A 7,479-nucleotide genomic window follows, 5' to 3' on the forward strand; every position below is an offset into this window, starting at 1 on the left:
CATATTGATTTCGTTGAGTACTCGAGAGGCAGGCACGATCTGGTCGAGCTGTCTGAGTTGCTCCACCACCCTCGACCTGATAATGTTGACCGAGCTACCTTGATCCACAAGCACACATTTAATTTGAAATGTATTCACAAGAAAAGAAATTACCAATGCGTCATTATGAGGTTGAGACATGGTCTCGATGTCCTTGTCGCTGAATGTGAGAGTGTCCTCGAGTATGTAACCTTGAGTTCGCTTTTCCCTGGTGATGGATATTTTTGTTCTTTTGATAGTGGGTTCCTATAGGATGTCGACTCCACCAACAATCATGTGGATGACATGTTATGGCTCTTCTATTCCATTTTTCTTGTTCGCCTCTCTTTCTCGAAATTTATTTTTGGCTCGGTCGCTGAGAAACTCTCGAAGGTGCCCTTTGCTAAGTAGTCATGCTACTTCTTCTCGGAGCTGTCTACAATCTTCGGTCCTATGACCGTGCGTGCCATGGAATTTGCACACCAGGTCAGGGTTCCTCTGCGACAGATCTGATTGTAAGGGCCTTGGCCACCTGGTGTCTTTGATTTTAACAATGGCTTATATGATGTCTGAAACATCGATGATGAAGTTGTACTCAGATAACCGGGGTGCCTCAGTCAGCCCTGTGTATCTGGCGAATCCGGCTCCACCCACGAGTCCTCAAGGATTCTGCCTTGGTCTACCCTTCGGTCGTTTTGGGGTATGTTACCCCTTGGGGCATTTCTTCGATATTCAGTGTATGGTTAGTACCTTTCCTTGTTTGGCTTTGGCTCCTTTGTCAGGAGCCTGCTAGGATATACTGAGCCCTAATGGGTTCCCAATTGGTCATCCTCAACCCTAATCATAGACTGATATCAGTTGTGGACATCTAACCAAGTCACGGCGGGATATTTAACCATGTTCTGCTTCAGCTGCCTCGAAGCCACTGAGCTTCGTTCGTTCAAACCTTGGGTGAAAGCCTGCTCTGTCCAGTCATCGGAGACTGGCGGTAATTCCATTCACTCCATTTTTATATCCCGCAATGTATCATTTTCTCTCTGTTTGATTTTTAAGACGTTGTACTTCCTTGTAGCGACCTTGATGACACCGACAAATGCCTTTATAAAAGAATCTGCCAGCATGGTGAACGAGTCTATCGAATTCGAGGATAGGTTGTGATACCACATCATGGCCCCTTTTTAAAGTGTTTCCCCAAATTTCTTCAATAGGACGGACTCAATCTCGTCGTTCTTCAGGTCATTTCCCTTTACGGCACAAGTGTAAGCAGTGACGTGCTCGTTGGGATCCGAGGTTCCATTGTGCTTCGAGAGATTGGGCATTCTGAATTTTTTCGGGATGTGCTTCGGAGCCGCACTTGATGGGAATGACTTTTGTATGAATTTCTTTGAATCAATACCTTTCAGGATCGGGGGTGCATCCGGGATTTGATTGACCCTTGAATTGTAGGTCTCTACCGTTTAATCATTAGCTTCTATCTTCTTTTTGCCTGATTCAATCCTCTTTGTGAGGTCCTCAAGCATCTTCATAATAGCGGGGTCGGTTGTTGACTCGTTGTTGCTTGATCTTTCTGGCACTTGTTCGGCTTGAGGGGCCGTTTTCGGTGCTGTTGTGCTTGGAGTTTTTGGTGGCTTTGCAGTTGAGCAATCGCCAGCTGTTGTGCCTGCAACATCTCAAAAATAACGTGAAGGCTAACCTCTTGTCCCCCCCCTCAGCTGGGGTTTTCTGAGCTTCTTGTTTGTTTTCTTAGCGTATACTCCTATTAGTGTGGGAGCTTATATCAACGTGTTAGGCATTGTGTGAGACCACATCCACAGGGATTGGTTCCGGTATGTCCCAGGGTTTCATGGTGGTACACCAATGCTTAGAACAACTACACCATTCTCTCCATGGTCTTCAAGACCATTGTTTTCATGTGCATTCACTGAGTTAGACATTTTGACCTGAAATCAAATGTTCTTGGGCAAGAAAAAGTGTAAAGAATAACTTGCACTTTTCAGTAAACCAGCACGAAAACAATCACTATTATTTTTAGCCTCACAGTGCGCGCCAATAATTGTCAAATACCTTATTGCAGAAATCTAAACCCTTATCACTAATGATTGCTCTAGGAGTGCCAAACCGAGCAATGATATTCTTCTTGAGAAAAGCCACCACACTCCGGGCTTCGTTGTAGGGTAAAGCCACAGCCTCAACCCATTTGGAAACATAATCAACGACCACCAGAATGTATGTGTTACCACATGAACTCACAAAAGGTCCCATGAAATCAATTCCCCACATATCAAATATGTCAACCTCAAGAATAGTGGTGAGAGGCATTTGATCCTTCTTTGAAATTCCACCTGCTCTCTGACACTAATTACATCTCTTTACAAGCTCACTTGTATCCTTGTACAATGTAGGCCAATAAAAACCACAGCTAAGCACCTTTGAAGTTGTCCTCGCCCCACCATCATGACCACCATATGGAGAGGAATGACAAGCATCCAGAATACTCATTTGCTCCTCTTCCGGAACACATCTATGGAACACACCATCACTACAAATTTTAAACAAATAAGGCTCATCCCAGTAGTAGTCCAAGCTATCCCGTTTAAGCTTCTTCCTTTGGTTAGAAGAGAGCTCACACGGAACAATATCAGTCACAAGAAAGTTGGTAACATTCACAAACCAAGGCATGATATTCACAGATACGAAGAGGAATTGCTCATCAGGGAATGAATCATTAATTTTGAGGCCATCACGGGGCCTACCCTCCTCCTCCAAGAGGGACAAGTGGTCCGCCACTTGGTTTTCATTCCCTTTTCGATCAACAATCTCAAGGTCAAACTCTTGAAGAAATAGAACCCATCTCATCAACCGAACCTTAGAATCCTTCTTTGTCATCAAGTAGCGGAGTGTTGCATGGTAAGTATTAACTATCATCTTGGCACCCATGAGATAAGGCCTAAACTTCTCCATTGCAAACACAATTGCTAGCAACTCTTTTTCCGTCACCGTGTAGTTAACCTAAGCATCATTCATTGTTTTGCTTGCATAATACACTAGGTGAAACATCTTGTTTACTCTTTGACCCAAGACTGCTCCTACCGCAACATTACTTGCATCACATATGAGCTCAAAAAGTAAGCTCCAATTGGGTGTAGTAATAATGGGAGTTGTTGTCAATTTGTACTTGAGAAGTTCAAAAGCTTTCATGTATTCCTCATTAAACACGAACTTGACATCCTTTTCCAATAATTTGCACAAAGGATTCATTACCTTAGAAAAGTCTTTGATGAATCTTCGGTAGAACCTCGCATGCCCAAGAAAACTCCTAACCCCTTGACTGAAGTAGGAGGAGGGAGCTTTGAAATCACTTCAATCTTAGCCTTGTCCGCCTTTATTCCGTTATTTGAGATCTTATTGCCGAGGACAATGCCCTCCTCGGCCATAAAGTGGCATTTTCCCTAGTTAAGCACAAGATTTGTCTCTTCGCACTAGGCTAGCACTTTGTCAAGATTCTTTAAACACTCATCAAAAGAGTCACCCACAACACTGAAATCATCCATGAACACTTCCAAGAAGTCCTCCACCATGTCGGTAAATATATCCATCATACACCACTAGAAGGTAGTCGGTGCATTACACAAACCAAATGGCATCCTAGAAAATGCAAAGGTGCCATACGGACACGTGAAGGTGATTTTATCCTGATCTTCTGGAGCAATCAAAATTGGTTGTAACCTGAGTACCCATCCAGAAAATAGTAGAAGGCACGCCTAGCAAGTCTATCTAGCATTTGGTCAAGAAAGGGCAATGGAAAATGATCTTTGCGGGTCACTTTATTCAGATTGCGGTAGTCCATGCACACCATCCATCTGGTGACAGTCCTGGTAGGAATCAACTCATTTTCCTCATTGGTAACCACAATCATACCACCCTTCTTCGGCACATATCGCACTGGCGAAGTTCAAGAACTATCCGAGATGGGGTACACAACCCCTGCATCTAACCACTTGATCACCTCCTTTTTGACAACCTCTTGCACAACCTTGTTCAACTTCCTTTTGGTGTTCCACAGAGCGCTTGGCATCATCTTCAAGTATTATCTTGTGCATGCAAAAGGCGGGACTTATTCCCGAAGATCAACTAGAGTCCATCCAATTGCCTTCTTCCTTCTTTGGAGCACCTCCAGTGTTGCATCTACCTGCACGTTAGTAAGACAAGACGAAAGAATAACATGTAAAGTTGAACTAGGGCCTAAGATTCATACATGAGGTGTGAGGGCAAAGGCTTCAACTCCAAAATGGGAGGTTCCTCAATTGAGGGCTTTGTTGGCGGAGTCTTTCTATTCTCAAAATCCAAAGAAAGCTTATGGGGCTCATAAGAATAAAAACCCATTCCATGCAATGCATTGATACACTCCACCCTATCTTCATCCTCATTCACATCAAGGTTCAACAATACCGGTTCTAAAGGATCCTCCACATTGATCATGTCACTAGCATCATCAACTATCACCTCTGTGACAATATCCACAAAGAGCAAACTTCAGTACTATTCGGCTGCCTCATTGATTTGCACACATGAAAGACAACTTTTTCGTCACCCACTCGGAATGTGAGCTGCCCTGCTTCTACATCAACCAATGCCTTCCTTATTGCAAGGAAAGGTCTTCCCAATATTATCGTCACCTTATAGTCGACTTTGCAGTCCAGAATCATAAAGTCAGCAGGCAAATAAACTTGTCCACGCGAACCAAAACATCGTCAATAATACCAAGCAGCCTTTTCATTGTTCTATCCGCCATTTGCAATCTCATTGAAGTAGCTCTCGATTGACCAATATCTAAAGTTTTGAACAAGAAGTAAGGCATCAAATTGATACTTGCTCCCAAATCACACAATACCTTTGCAATATCCGCACTCCCAATGGTACATGGAATAGTGAAAGCGTCGGGATCTTCAAGCTTTGGAGCCATCAAGTGCACAATTTCACTTACTTGATGAGTAATTTTGATGGTCTCACAATACATAAATCTCTTTTTAGTCACCAAGTCTTTCATAAACTTGGCATAACCCGGAATTTGCTCAAGAGCTTTCACCAAAGGAACATTGATCGACAAGCTTTTCATCATCTCAATAAACTTTTTAAATTGGTTTTCATTCTTTTGCCTTGCAAGTCTTTAAGGGTAAGGTGGAGGAGGCCTTGGCATGTGTGCCTTAGCCTTGGGCACTACCGTTTCTGGTATGTCTATTACGTATTCCCTAGACGGGTTCACGTCATCTTGAGTCTCTACCTCATTATCATGAATATCAATTCTCACTTTCGCATTCAAATTCTCTTCACTCACTTGCTCATCAACTATAGGAACATCATCATCTTGCACTTCAACCTCATCACTCACAACTTCCTTTTGCTTGGAGGTATTCACATCACCACCTCGACCGCTTTTAGTGATCACTGCCATTGCATATCCGGTATTGTTCCCACCCTTAGAGTTTACTACCGTATTACTAGGTAGAGACCCATTAGGGTGAGTGTTAAAAGATTACAAAATATGGCCAAGTTGAACCTCCAAATTTCGGATTGAAGTATTATGGGATGCCAACTGGGCATCAGAGTCGGCATTCTTTTTCATCATTTGTTCAAACATCATCTCTATCATTTCCATATCATTGTTTGACGAGCTAGGACCTTGGGACGGAAATGGAAGCGGGTTGTTTGGTTGTTGATACATCAGAGGTATTTGAAAGCCTTGCCCCCGATTCTCTTAATTGCCATTATTCCAACCCCCTTAGTTGTTGTTTCCTCCCCAATTGTTGTTGTTGCCACTCTAGTTGCCCTAGTAGTTCTGATTGCCCCAATTCTGATTGTTGTTCCCCCAGTTGCTATTTCCCTGTTGGTTTTGATTCCCCCAGCTTCTATGGGATCTCCATTGTTGTTGTTGGTTAGGAGAATTGCCCCTTTGTCCTTGGTAATTGTTCACATACTGGACTTCTTCACTTTGATCATCCTACCCATCATCTTGGTTGAAACCATCGTTACCCTACTCATATTGATCCGGACTACTTTGACCTTGTTGACCTCTTTGTCGCCTCTTGTTGACCAACATGTTGACACCTTCCATAGTATTAACTTGTCTAGAGGCTTAAACTTGTTGTAACAGAGCTTTTGCCAACTGGTTCATTGTTGTAGTCAACTCTGCTATTGCTTGGCCATGGTCATAGAGCTCTTTATGCAAGTGAATGACAGTGGGGTCACCCTATGGCACATTAGCTCGACTTTGCCAAGCTGAAGAAGTATCTGCCATCTCATCCAAGATCTCACACGCCTCAGTATAAGGTGTATTCATAAAATTTCCCCTGCTAACTAGTTCACTACACACTGATTGGTCATGTTAATTCCACGGTGGAATTTTTGCTGGATTATTGCTTCGGTCATGTCATTGTTCGGGCATTATTTCACCATTGCCCTATGTCTCTCCCAGATCTCATGAAATGTTTCATTAGGTTCCTGTTTGAAGGCCAAAATCTCATCTCTCAATGTCACCATATGCCCCGGCAAGAAAAACTTAGCTATAAACTTGTCCGTCAACTCATCCCACATAGTGATGGAATGGTTGGGAAGCCTTTCGAGCCGGTCCAAAGCTTTCTCTCTAAGTGAAAAAGAGAACAATCTCAATCTCAATGCATCCTCCGACAAATTCGTTTGTTTGCTTCCCTAGCAGGTATCCAAAAAGCCTTTAAGATGTTTATATGCATTCTGATGGGGAGCGCCTGTGAAGTACCCTCGCTGCTTTAATAATGTCAACATTACATTTGTAATCTAGAAATTTCCCGCCCGGATCCGGGGTGGGACAATTGCACTTGCGTATCCTTCATTTGGAAGCACCCGAGGAGTGACTCTTGGAGGAGCCAGAGGAGGTTCTGGAGTGTTGTCATTAGCTTGGCGGCCTCTTCTTTGACCTTGAGGTACTAAAGGCACCTTATCTTCACTATTATCATCTACATCCTCCCCCGGGAGAATATTTCTAAGAGTATCATTGTTTGCCATTTTGTACCTGAATTGATTACTCACACAAGTTAGTAAAATTGAAGGAAAGAAAAACAATACACAAAAACTAGTCAGATAGATAGCCAAAACCGTTTAGCTCCCCGGAAATGGCGGCACAAAGTTATTGGCTCCAACCCTATGCCATTATAGAATGGCAAGAGTGGTCGATGCAGCTTTTACCCGAAAGGTTGGGATCGAATCCACAGAGAGCTAATATCGGTTTGGAACTGGGTTTCTATCTAGTCTAGTTATGTGTGATGTTCTTAATTGCACTTCTAATCATGTTTTTTGATCACTGTTCTACTTTTAACACTAATGAAGAATGAAAGTAAGCTAAGTATGATATTTTTGTAAGGTTTTCTCAATTGGTAAAAAGGCACTAGGGACGTGACTTAAACCTAGGTGGGTATCTAAAAGGGTCTT

General features: G+C 42.9%; 1 non-coding gene across 1 annotated transcript; it reads left to right on the forward strand.

The window, feature by feature from the left end:
• The first annotated feature begins 6,442 nt into the window (after positions 1 to 6,442).
• LOC142165696 (small nucleolar RNA R71) lies at positions 6,443 to 6,549 on the forward strand. Its single transcript, XR_012696344.1, has one exon. It is a non-coding gene; the product is annotated as a small nucleolar RNA R71 (small nucleolar RNA).
• The last annotated feature ends 930 nt before the right edge of the window (positions 6,550 to 7,479 follow it).

The sequence above is a fragment of the Nicotiana tabacum genome, chromosome 10, assembly GCF_000715075.1.
Source record: "Nicotiana tabacum cultivar K326 chromosome 10, ASM71507v2, whole genome shotgun sequence".
In the NCBI taxonomy this organism is placed as follows: domain Eukaryota; kingdom Viridiplantae; phylum Streptophyta; class Magnoliopsida; order Solanales; family Solanaceae; genus Nicotiana; species Nicotiana tabacum.